We start from the raw sequence: 14,034 nt of genomic DNA, 5'->3' as shown, positions 1-14,034 counted from the left end.
TCATTAGAACAGAGTGGACCATTGGACAACCCATCAGGAGAGGCTCGGCCTGCACACCCAGTCATGTGCATTAGGCCTTATTCTATAGTACTTGTTTGTTTGTTTGTTTGTTTGTTTTTTCTAAACATTTGTAGATAACCTGGAGGCAGGTAAAATGAGTCAACAGGCATTTGCAATGTGAGGGCGTTGCCCCCTATAAGACGTATGGCAAAGTTGTATCATATATTACTGATATACAGTATGAAATAAATCTATAAGGATAGATATTCAGAATTTAGTCCAGTGTCTGTACTAGAACTCAAAGGACTAGATGGTGATTGTAAAATGTGTCACTTAGCAAGCGCAACATCATGTAACCACATGTGTGGAAACAAGTCAGATGCAATATGTCTGCAACTACATGGGTCACTGTGGTATCATAGTTATTCTTTGGTACTTATATGGCTGTGTTTACACAACGCTTTCTTGCTGAAGTACTGTATGCAGATTTTAACTGCAGTTATGAGTAGCATATTCGTATATTCCAGGAGTAACATCATGGCTGTTAGCATACACGTAAAGTGTATAGGAACATGTGCTATTTATTACTGCAATTGAAAACTGCTTACAGTTCTTCAGTAAAGAAGCACCATGTAAACCCAGCCTGAGAAGCTTGTAGTGCCAAAGAGAAATCTCCTGCATACATTGTCCGCACAATACTGATGTGTAAAAGCCATTTGTAAGTGTATATGTCCTTTACATGTTCCATACGGTACTTTGTACATCACATAAGTTGTACTTTTACTTTAGGGACACTCAGTAAGATAAGCGTTCTTATAGCTTGACATTCTAATATTTGTTTAGACTGAAAGAGTTAATGTGGGGAAACTGTCCACAGATGGTGCGTTCATTCTTCCTCTTCCTCTTTATCGAGGCGCTGAAGTGTGTGCAGTTACTTCTGCTTAACCGATTCTGTAATGTATGCATCCAGCGCGGCTATATCCAAGGTGCAAATATACAGAGTCATTTCTTCAAATTCTATAGTTGCCATCAACCTTTTATATAATAATTGGATGAATATGCTGCAGCTTTATCACCCAGCTCAGGGCCGATTTAATACATAGGTGAGCCCAGTGTAAAGGTTTCGTACGTGGGCCCAGCACATCACCAGCACATACGTTCCTCCCTACTTCCACATGTGAATTAGTGTGGTGACACACACAGTGCACTGCAGTAAATAATTTTACTTTAAGCTGTGCCTCTAACCCCACCCATGAGCCTTTTGACCACAGCCATTGCTAGCATGTTGCTTTGTGCTCTAATACAGTAATATTGCCCTTGCTTACCTAGCTTCTCTTCCACGGTGCTGCTGGCAGGCTTCAGCTCTACAGTAGGGGTCTTTGCAGCTTGATGCACATCACACCTCCCTGCTTCAAACTGCGATAGTCAAGGCCTGAATGGTGTTGTATGTAGCTGATAGATCCGTGGTCCACCATTACAATCAACTCTCCTGTTGAGATTGGGACCTGCCACCACTGTCTCAATCAGAGGAGGCCTCCACTTCCATTGGGCCCAGTGCAAGTGCACCATTTTCCCTATGGTTAAAGCAATTCTGACTCAGTTTTCCTAAAGTCCTGATTAGCTGTTTTGTCTAGTTACAGTTGTTTGAGAAATATTACTGCATATCTAGTGTGAGGTGAGACAGGTGAGATTCTTGAAGGTCGCTATACCCCCCCCAGATTCCTCACTTATGTGTGGTAGGTGAGGCTACAATTCAGGTAACACCTTAGCAGTGAGATGGCTCCTTCTGTTAACCTACTAGGGAGGAGCCTTCAAATACAGGTGGGTGTTGGGCCTCAATAAAGGCCTATAAAAGGTTGCCAAAACCTCTGTCCTGGGCAGTTCCTGGAGGAGAGAGAAGGAGCAGGATTCTGTCCTAAAACAGTGTAAACTGGTGAGAGTCCAGTCTGAATTGTTGCCTTTACTGTGCTCTGTGTTGACTGTGTGGCTGAAGCAAGCCACACGTACAGTTAGGGTATTTGCTGTATAGTTAGTAGCTCAGACGAGCAGGATTTCAGTTATTGTTTTGCCTGACGTTAAGGCTTATTTTGTTTTGCCGTTTTTTGCAAAATAAATGTACAAGGCAAAACCTCTTTGCACGTGAATTTTTGTGTCTGTTTCTGACTGTCTGGGTCCACTGCTGCTACTGCTGAGCCTTTCCTCCCATACTAGGTATTAGAACTCATGCACTCTGACCAATATCATGTATGGAACTAGTACAGCACCTTGATGGTAAGGCTTCATGAAGCAAAACAGCAAAAACACATTTCTCTTTTTTCAAAGGAAAAAGAATGGAAGCATACCCTATCTTGGCCCATTTTCTGGAGCATGGACCACTGCAATTGACCTTCTACATCAGTAGTGGTGGAATAATGTGGGGGACTCCCCTACATTCAGACACGTCATGTACATCGAACCTTATACAATAAATAGAGTACAAGGATAACGGGAGTAGGTCATGCAGCTGCAGTTTCTGTGTGTGCAGGAGATATATGTGGCAAAGCAGTAGTGAAGATAGATTTAAAGAGGATCTTTCACCACCTCCAACAAGTCCAGCTCTGTATATCATTTAATAGCTGCTGCTCCGATTCTGGCACAGTTGGAATTTCTTATCTAGTCCCCACCATTCCTGAACAATCACTGCTGTTAGTTTTGGCGCCTGATATGCTATTTAGACTCTGTGCTCTGTACACACTGCCTGGGATCTGCTCCTAACACCTAGGATTAGTGATTTTGGACTGCTAAAAACTTCTGCTGTACCTAAAAACAGGTGACAACATGACAACGTGACCTGTGAGTGGAGTGTGTGCTTATTCAGTCTAAGTTCTTTAAGCATTGACCTAATGGGGAGCCGGATGTTCTGTACATTCCTTTGGGTAGGTTGGTGTAATGGGCAGTGCAGGGATTGTGCGGGAATCCGCTACACTGAAAAACATATTGTCCACATTATACCCTATATTGTTTTATATACATAAAAAGTTTTGTGGTCCTTTAGATGCCTCAAACTGGAATAAGTATGAGGATTGAGAAAAAAAAAATGATTCATGCCAGATATAATATGTGAAACGTCATATAAATGATGCTGTTTAATATCCATAGCAAATTTCTCCATAGCTGAGTTCATAGACGATTGCATTACCACAGTCTGGGCGCTCAAGGGATTATATAGTGGATCTGATCTCCTCACTGATCTTCTTCTGTAGCTGACAACTTGTCAGTTTAAGAAAAACCATTGAGTGTACTCATGATACATAAAAGCTCCCATAAAACAACTGTCAGATGTCCAGCCCGGCAACCTTTCTATATCAATCTGGAGGCTTATAACTCAAAATATTCTACTTAGCCTTGTGAATGTAATGACGTTTATTGCATCTTTATGCATGGATGTCAATGACATGTAAATGACTGTAGATTGTGAATATTAGAGTATTACCTTTCTCTCCCTGCAAGTGGTTAGTACATAGTTATCTGCCTATATCACTGGGGTGGCCTGTATGAGAAGACTGATAACTACTAAATAAGTACTAGAAATGAGCAAACAATGAAATATTATAATCTATGGGGAAAAAATGCTTGTTTCAGGGGAAACCACTATTCGACTCAGGAGGGTCACCAAGTCCACTATGACACCTCAGCAAATGATGACAATACCTCTGCAATGCAACTGGGATAGCAGGGGAAGCATGCTTGGGGGCATCTAACAAGCCCAAGTCACAGTTTCACCCCGCCATCACAGCCTATCAAATACACACTTTCCACACTCAAAAAAAAAACCCACTATGAAAGTGGGAAAACACCTGGAAACCTTCTTTTCTCCCCAATTGTATGGACAGAAACACAAATTTTAAGCTAAAGAAACATTAGCATGCACCCCTTTAAATCACGATGCCCATGACATCCACATATGGCATAGGTAATGGAAAATCCAACAGCCCCCACCCTTAACTGTCATTGTGTATGTGTGTGATGTGGTGAGACCTTCAAAAAATCACTTTTCTGGCCCTTAACGTGAGCCCTTCCAAATTAAGTTGGAGTCCCTTAAGCTGAGCTACCAGCAGAGATTGAGGCCCTTGAGGTGACTTCAGCCTTTTATCAGCAGAGTTTTAGGCGATTTACGTTAATTCAGCCTTGCACTAGCAGAGTTTATGGCCCTTGAGGTGAGTAGAGCCTTGCACCAGCAGTGTTTTACTTTTTGGCCCTTGGAGTGAGTTGAGCCTTGCACCAGCCGTGTTTTTGGCCCTTGGGGTGAGTAGAGCCTTGCACCAGTAGTGTTTTACTTTTTGGCCCTTGGGGTGAGTTGAGCCTTGCACCAGCAGTGTTTTTGGCCCTTGGGGTGAGTAGAGCCTTGCACCAGCAGTGTTTTACTTTTGGCCCTTGGGGTGAGTAGAGACTTGCACCAGCAGTGTTTTACTTTTTGGCCCTTGGGGTGAGTTGAGCCTTGCACCAGCAGAATGGTAGACTGTTATGGTGTATTGAGCCTTGTAGCAGCAGAGTGTTAGGCCCTTTGGGTGACCCCTAAAACATTGAATTGCAGGCCCTTGTGGGGGAGCCCTAAAACATTGAATTGCAGGCCCTTTGGGGGGAGGCCGAAAAAATTGATTTGCAGGCCCTTGGGGGGGGGGAGCCCTAAAAAGCTGCATTGCAGGCCCTTGGGGGGAGCCCTAAAAAATTAATGAGGTAACCTCAGTGAGATTTTTTTCAGTGTTACATTAGGGTGAAGGGGCTGGGGTTGGAGGAGGAGGATGATGATGATGAGTGAAGTGGGTGCTGGCAGCCCCTCTCCAGTACCTGGACTGTGGACTGGATACCCAGCTGGATATCCACGTCCATGTCCTCACCCATGTCTCCTGCTGCTACCCTGCTGCATGATTGGCAGGTTAACTGTATGTGTACAGTGTTCCTGCAGTGTAGCTCTGAAAATCAGAGTATCGCCCTGAGACCAAGCTCTCCCTATCTCTCCAAAACTAAAATGAGACAAACATGGCCGACACTATTCTTATGAATCAGAGGTCACCTGATTTCGGCAGCCAATGGCTTTTTCAGATTTTTTTTCAATGCCTACGTTGTCATAGTTCCTGTCCCACCTCCCCTGCACAGTTATTGGTGCGAAAAAAAAAAAAAGCGCCAGGGAAGGTGGGAGGGGATACGAATTTTTACTGCGTATGCCGCGTGGTATTGGTTTGGAATCGAATACCTCGAACAGCCTGATATTCGATCAAATACCAATTCGATCAAACGCGGTTCGCTCATCTCTATTAACTACTCTTTATTTTGCCTATCGGGACTATTAATACTATCCATGTTGTTACATTGGCATGATCCTTCACAATGTCAATATGGTATATCTACTCTATGTTGTTTCCTTAGCAAGGGTATTAAAAAGGTGATGAGGATTTCTGTAGGGCAAGCAAAAGGATGAAACTTGATAAGTCTATACAAATTTTTTTTTTGTTAATGTAGATTGTGGGCCCCATATAGGGATAACAATTTAGTTTTTTTCCCTATTAGTATGTCTTTGTAGAATGGGAGGAAATCCATGCAAACACGGGGAGAACATACAAACTCCTTGCAGATGTTGTTTCTGGCGGGATTCAAACCCAGGACTCCAGCACTGCAAGGCTTCAGTGCCAACCACTGAGCCACTGCGTTTCCCCTAATATCTTGTTTCAATAGCTCTCTGTCAAGGATCTGCCATTATCATAGATATTTACCAAGTCGGTTACTGCACTCCAAATTTAGACTCAAAGATACCCTAGAAGCAGTCCATTCAGATGCCATAGGAGGACCCTTAAAGAGAAGAGGCCAAGCACTATTTACTTGGCTGCTTTATTTAAGTTGGATAGCAAGAACCTGTCCAATACTCTTTAATTTGATGGAAATATACTTTTTGCCATGAAAAATAGCGATAGAAATTGCCCCAAACGTCATGGAAAAGGTAAAGAGAGAGGAAAACAGACTTCAGAATGATGCTATAAAGGAACTCATTTTAATATTTTCTATGTGGCCCCCTCACTTCTATGTACAATATGCCACTTGCAATTAAGTGCACACTTCCATTTGCTAATGATTGTTTTACTGTATAAAGATATTCTAAAATTTTGTCAGTGTTTGTTACATTGATGTCTTATAATTACAACTACCTTATTTTTCATGGTTATTAAAGGGGTTATCCAGTTTCTAAAATTGATAACCTATCCTCAGTATAGGTCATCAATATTACATCTGCAAGAGTCCAAAAGCTGAGACCCCCACAAATCTGCTTTTCCGGACAGCATTGTTCCCGATATTATTGTAGGAGCGGGTTTTGGTACTGCAATAAAGTCTTGTATGGCTACCTTCATATAAAAAATACTGGTACTGGGAGAAGTGCTGTCCGGGACAGGAGATCTGCAGGGGTCTTGTCTGTTGGACCCTCGAAGAGCTAATATCGATGACCTATCTTAAGGATATTCCATCAATATTACAAAGTAGACAACCCATTTAGGGAGCAGTATTAACAAGACAATGACTATGTAGTCTTATCTTACAATCACGTTGAATGATTTTTCACATAAGACAAGTGGTTCCTTTTTTACGTTTTTATTATCACCCTTTCATACCCAAACACATTTGATTTTTTTTCATCTTGCATAAAGCTGTAAGATTTTTTTATTACTCCTCTCATAGTCCGGTACAGTATTCATTGCCTAATATTTATATAAAGCTCTTACTGTATATATCTTAAGAAAGGTTGTTCTGATACCGTAGACAAATATAGTTTCCTGTTGTGTAAACTTGTAACTGAAGTAATTACAGAATAAGAAAACGGCCGCTGTTTGCATAATATATCTACCAACAGTATAATGTGGAACCGCGAGTTATGGAGAATTCATACAACTAAGAGTTTCAATCCCCTATTATATACAATTGGAAAGGACTGTGGTTATAGGAAATGAATCCTAGAAGGTATCACACACTGGAGTTATATATTATTGGGTTCATTGCCTGACAGATACTATTGAGACAAAATATTCAGACATTAAGTCAGTTTTCAACAATAGTTTTATAACTGAAACCAGCATCTTTATGTATAAAATGCTGCAAAATATCTACAAATGGTTTGGAAAGTAATGGGAAATAATGCAAAACAGCTGTCCAACACTAGGTCTGGATCTGTAGTACCGCACCCATACTGTGTCTAGTAGATTGAAATGTAGGATGTTCCATTGAATTCTAGAATAATAATACGTTTTATAATAATACATTTTATTTATATAGCGCCAACATATTCCGCAGCGCTGTACAATTTGTAGGGTTCAAGTACAGGCAAAAAGATAAGTTACATAGAAATAGTCACTTCATACAATGGAACTGAGGACCCTGCTCGCAAGAGCTTACAATCTATGGGGTAGAGGGGGTGACACAAGAGGTAGCAGGGGCAGCATCGGAGGTAGCATTGCTTATACAGTGGTCAGACAATTTTGTAATAGAGGTTACTGTCGTTACACAATCATAAAACTGTATGAGCCGTCACCAGTTGTGTCCTTTAACATGCAGATGATTCCTGGATATATAAAGTTAGTCTGAAACAGCATCATATTGTGTGAGGTAATGTAGGAGCGGGAACAGAGGAGGGGTTCATTATAGGGATTTTAATTACGGCACAAAACGGTTTACATTAGGAACTATGATAGGCCTGTCTGAAAAGATGTGTCTTTAGTTTGTGCTTAAAGCTGTAGAAATTGTGAGTTAATCTGATTGTCCGGGGTAGAGCATTCCAGAGAAGTGGTGCAACTTGGGAGAAGTCTTGTATACGAGCGTGGGAGGTTCTGATAATAGAGGATGTAAGTGTTAGGTCATTGGGTGAACGGAGAACACGGGTTGGGCGGCAGACAGAGATGGGGGAGATAATGTTGTGAGGGGCAGTATTATGGAGAGCCTTGTGGATGATGGATACAGAGGTATTTCCCACGAGAAGCATTGGGGCGTTTTTTTTTTGTTTTTTTTTTAAATGACACGTAGTACCCCAATCTTAACCAAAAGCCATGCTGACGGGATGTTCTTGTGTGATAAAACTAAAATCTATGCCAGGTAAGGGTTGGAGCAGACAGTTCACCAATTTTCTGATATATATAATGGTAAAAATGTTAGGCTGCAAAGGCCACTTCCCATACCTGCCCACGCTATTATACAAAAGAGTAAAAAGAGGCAAAGTTTTGCAAAAATGTAAATTTTTCCAGAAAACTGGCATAGAATCACTGATAAATTCCCGCAATTGTTCCTAGTGGAGAATATTGTGTCATTATAAAGTCTCTATCTAGCAGAATATAGATATAGCGCCTTAGGTACTCTGCACTTGGCTTTGCCTGACTTATCCTGGCTCAGGTTCTTTGTCATCACTTTTTTAATGGAGCCTTCTATATTTTGCATCCATTTATACTGGCAAGCAAGCTGTGCAAGTATTGGCTCTTACGCTCAGCCTTAATCATACCCCTTATGTGATCTTTATTTTTAATAATTCCCACATTTTTTGTTTTGGTCGCAACATCTGCTCTGTAATCTGTGCCTGTTATTTCGGGTTTACTATAGATATTTGGTTTTCTGACACTGGATGCTTCTAGTTTCCAGCCATCCAACACTCTGGTTTTATGTGTTGATTGTTTCCATTCAGTTTCTTCAAATGAGTGAGAATTGTCCCTCCAAAGTAAAGGCTTGCCCTTGACTTAAAGGGGTTGTCCCATCACAAGGATCCTATCTATACTACTTGTTAATGTGGATGTAAGACTTTTCCTAAATACACTGTTTCAGCAAAACTGCTTTGTTTGTCCACTATCTTACCTTATTCAATTCATTGTGGCCACAGCCCTGACTTAGCTGCTCATGAGTCAAGTGATGTATCTGCTGCTCTCAGGGGGGAGGGAGGAGGGGCTAAGTGCAGGGAGCGAGCCTGTGTATCTAGCTATTCCTGTGTCTAAACCACGTGACCTAGCTTCCTGCTATCAGATAGGGGAGAGGAGCTGCTTTCATTTCTTCTGTTCTCCCAGTTATCAGGCTAACTAATTCAGTTGTGTTCATTATGGCAGAGACAGGCAGTCTCTGTATGTAACACAGAATGGAGTTGCTCCAGCCTGTACTTCATAGTCCAATATGGGTGGGCGGAGCTACTCTCTAATTTGGGGGCGGAGCTAAACAGCAGGTTGCATGTGAAACCCCGCCCACCAAATGATGCAAGAAACCAGGAAGAAAGAAGATTTTACAGGAGTAAAGACTGGTGAGTATGTGAGGTGGGAATACCCCTTTAATCTTCTGAATTAGGTTGCCTGACTGCTGTTGTCATATATGAAATAACGCTAAATGCTGGACTTTACCTGTACTCATAGGTTTACATGGAACTCTTAGAAAAAGCACTTAATGTATTATCTGAGCATACTTGATGCTTTCAGTGAAAGTCTGGATTATCTGTTTGTAACCAAGAGTATTGATGCAGCACTAGCCTCTTGTCCAGGGTTAAGCAGCAGCACTTGGCCTTCTACTCATTGACCTTTTAGCCTTTTACACTTCATCACAGACTCTGACATTTGCAGTTTTGCTATCTCTAACACTACTAGTAAACAAAGAAGGCTTGGGACTCCTTCAAGCAGCTTTATTGGTAGGGGTGCTAAGAGTCAGAACTCCACCAATCCTATGGATAGACTACCAGTATTATAATCTCAGAACATCCATTAAGAAGTGGCAGTATTCCTTGTAATGACTCGGACTCGAGCTGTGCTGATGACGTAAAGGTCAGCAACAGTTCTTTAAGGTGATGGTGGACAATTATATGCCCATAGCTGCTGTTGGTCAGATGGAAATTTCTAGGAACCGTAGCAGCCTTGAAGACCCTTGGATTCCTTCACAGATATAAATGTGAATGCAGTCTGAGGTTGTTTCAACTGCGACTTCTAGTTGCAAAATGATCAAGCAATGCTGGATACTAGAAGTTGCAGTCACAGCACCCTTGGGGTCGCAATGTGAGTCAATTCACTTACGTTAATAAAGGAGTTACAGGGTGACATGGCAATCTTTGGTTGTGCAATGGGAGTCATGGCCAAAGTGTCTTTGTAGCCCTTGGCCTTACAACTGTTTTCTCTGTTCGAGCACACATTTCCTACCATGTGCGAGTGTAACCACAAAGCACTGTCTACCAACAACAGCAACAGCTATTTGCAAGGTTTTCCATGCTAATGGTGTTGCTGACCCTTCCTTAGGATAATTCTTCAATATCAGATTGGTGTGGATCTGACTCCCATGACTAACACGATTAGCAGTTCACATAGAAGGAGTACGGAGCCAGAAGTGGAGAAGTCACTCCGATTCAAGTGGGATTGGTTATCAATATCTTTGGCCAGGAAACCCCCTTTAAGACTGCCTACAGAGTATAGGACCACATTTACAATAACAGTTGCATAGTCAATGCCCTTATCTGACAAAGAATAAACACACTGAAGCCGCACACATTGTAAAAGGGAAGTGAAAGCTGAAATAATTACTGAAAGCTACCTTTACAAGCCTTCAGGTAAGGAAGTTCTTTGTCAGGACTGATAACAATTAACCATTTGCTATCTCAACAGCTAGAGTTGCAGAGTGAAGTAATGGTGACAAGTTCCTCTGATAATGAGATTAGTGAAACAGCAGTTATTTCTCTTGCCACCAGGATTCACAGATGACAAATTACTCATCTCCGTTCTTCAGGCATATGCTGCTGACACTGAATTGCCAGTGACCTTTAATGACAAGTATTTGGAGTCTGGATGTTATAGTGAGATGTTAATCAGAGTAGACTATAAGGTAGGTATCGCACCGGCACAAATATTCATCTATATAAAGTCACATTACAGGTCGTAAACCAATGTTGCAAATGGAGATGAACAATTTTCTGGACTCTTGTTTCTCACGAATAAAATGCAGTTTGAAATACTTATGGAGTGAAATTTTCTATGGTAGACTGAGACAATAGGGATAGTAGAGTAAATATTGCCTGGGGAATCATGGAAATTGTACTCCACGTGGACACAAAAGTATTTTTATGGTTATAAGGTTAATAAAATGCAGTTAAATAACCTATTAGGTAATATTGAGTTCATTGTGTCACTAATTAAATGATTAGAATTTGTCACATTGTCAATGCAGGGCTATCTGCAGACAGTATGTTATAGAGCCGGAGGAGCTGAGCAGATTAATATACATGTTTGTAGGAAAAGATCCAGAATAATTAGTATATTATAAATGTAAGTCTTTGGGGATTAGGAGTCCAGTGGGTGGTCCTACTAAGCGATAGACAGACTTAACTATATACTAAAAAAATCACTGTTTAAGAGTAGAGATGAGTGAACAGTAAAATGTTCGAGTTTCGATATTCGTTTTGAGTAGCCCCTCAATATTCGACTACTCGAATCGAATATCGAACCCTATTATAGTCTATGGGGCAAAATGCTTGTTTCAGGGGTAGGCAATGTTCGATCAAATTATACTTACCAAGTCCACGAGTGAGGGTCGGACTGGATCCTCCGAGCAGTCTTCTCCTTGCAGCGTCCCCGCGGTGTCTTCCGGCTCTGAATTCACTCTGCCAGGCATCGGGCCTGGGCAGAGCCGACTTGCGCATATCTGCACTACAAGCGGACATGCGCAGTCGGCTCTGCCCAGGCCCGATTCCTGGCAGAGTGAATTCAGAGCCGGAAGACGCCGCGGGGAAGCTGCACGGAGAAGACTTCTAAAGGTAAGAGAAGAACCAGCATTGATTGGCCGACTGTATAGCATTCGGCCAATCAATGCTGGTTCTGCATCAAACTTTTACATTCGAACAGCGAATGGTACTCGATCGAGTACGAGTATTTCGAATACCGTAGTATTCTATCGAATACCTACTCGATCGAGTACTACTCGCTCATCTCTATTTAAGAGGACCCATTGGATTCGTAAGCCCAGACAGATATAAAAAAATTATTAAATGACAACTTATATTGAGACTTTTCCAATAAAGCTATATATCAATGTGCTCAGCTTCTCCTGCTCTATAACATGCTGCCTGCATTATAACATGGTTGGTTACCTTTAAGCATATTCTTTTTTTTACAGGATTGAGGATGAGTCTTTAATGGGCAGCTGACCACTGGGACCACCAATGAGCTCAAGAATGGATTTTAAGTTTAAGTTTATTTCCTGATACAACCCCTGTACTATGGAGTGTTTCCCATAACTATTAGCCAGAATGGAGAACAACAGCTAAAAGAACTTCTCTCCCTCTGGTGAGGCTCCCTTAGACCAGATCAGTGATGATAGGATGCTTATCTCTTGTGGAAAGTTGGAAGGCCACAACTTTAGTTAAGAAAGAAAGCAGAGCCTTGCTATCAGCTTTAGTATGTTAGCCATCTTGCATGCCCACTTGCCATCTCTATGCTGGGCATGGATTTTTTTCTGCAATAAAATTGTGCACTTCTAACTGGACTTTCTTTCCCACAATTGTAACAATATTAATAGTACAAATATAAAGAAGTTCACACATAATAATGTAAAATCCCAGAGTAACAATGCTGGATTAAACAGGAGGAAACATGGCATGATAACCAATGTTATAAGGTGGGTGAAAGGTCTCCTGTATGATACATAGTCGGTAGAGCTTAAAGCAAAATGTAGATTACCCATCTCCATTTCCCATTTGTAATGTAGCCCAACATAGCCTCCATTTCCCCACAGTTAGGGGCACCTTTACTACTACTATAGTGTCCTCTACAAAGTTCTATCCAAAGCAAAAAACCGCGAGTAAGCTAAAATCAATAAAAAAACAAAAAGAGGCGCTCCTTGTGCAGAACCTGAGACAAATATCAGGTGAGGAAATCCCAATAGAGCCCTTAGAACCCCTGAAAGATGGATTGTCACCGGTAGGTCTAGTGCATATAGCCACAACAACTGTACAAACTGTCAAAAGCAAAAAACGGCAATAATTTAAATTCTACTTTAAGAAGGACACCTTTCTATGGACTTGTGTTCTAACATCTTACAAGACTAATGATAGCAACTTATTTGTTTTGATACATTATAGTCGGAGGCATAACTTGAAGTTCCTGGGCCCCAATGTAAAATCTGTAATGGGGCCTCTACGTATCTTGTGCCACTTAGAACTGGTATATTTTATGTGGCATGGAGTCCTTTGGGGTTCCTTGAGTATCAAGGGCATGAAGAGACTTTTCCCACCACACCACCTATAGCTATGTTCCCGAGTGTGGTCACAGATCCAGGCCTTTGAGCAAGGACATAGTTGAAGATTTTTAAATAATAAATTAAGTTTTCCTGTCTGGATGGCAAATGGGACATATGGACAACATAGAATGGGGTCTCTATGTCAGGACTGCCCTCTATGAGACAGCATGGAGAACTAATAGCATATATCTCCGTGACAGCAGCTTAAAGTGAACCTGTCAGGGCTATTTGGGGCATTAAACCATCGACAGGTATTTATGCACAAGTAGTTTAGTGTCACAAATACCCCTATACTAATGCTGTCCATGGCTAGGATAAAAGAAAAAACATTTATACTTACCTGTCTCCTGTACTCCCAGCACCTGCGCAGCTCTTCCCTTAACCCAGAGGCGTATACCTCAGCTTTGGTAGGCATGCGCCTGACTTCGGCTGTACCTCCCTGACTTTAGTGAAAAACTGCATTGATATCAAGAGCACCGAAGGTTAGTCCAATTGGACTCATTGGACTCATCTCTAGGTAAGTATAAGCGTTTTTAGCCATAGACAAATTTAGGAGTAGGATATTTTGGTACAGTATGCCATCTTTCAATAAGAAAACTTATGGGTGATTTAGTACCCCCGAAGTCCTTACTTACAGGTTCCCTTTTAAATCTGATATCTATGATGCATCTTGATATTGTAAAAGTTCAACTGGAGTGGTACAAGCTATAAAACATGGGGGCACACCATATAAACCCATAAATAATTATTTTGGCTTTATCCAGAGTTATTATCCTAAAA

The sequence above is a fragment of the Leptodactylus fuscus genome, chromosome 3, assembly GCF_031893055.1.
Source record: "Leptodactylus fuscus isolate aLepFus1 chromosome 3, aLepFus1.hap2, whole genome shotgun sequence".
NCBI lineage: Eukaryota > Metazoa > Chordata > Amphibia > Anura > Leptodactylidae > Leptodactylus > Leptodactylus fuscus.
The sequence above is the reverse complement of the archived record's forward strand: the minus strand, read 5'-3'. Positions refer to the sequence as shown.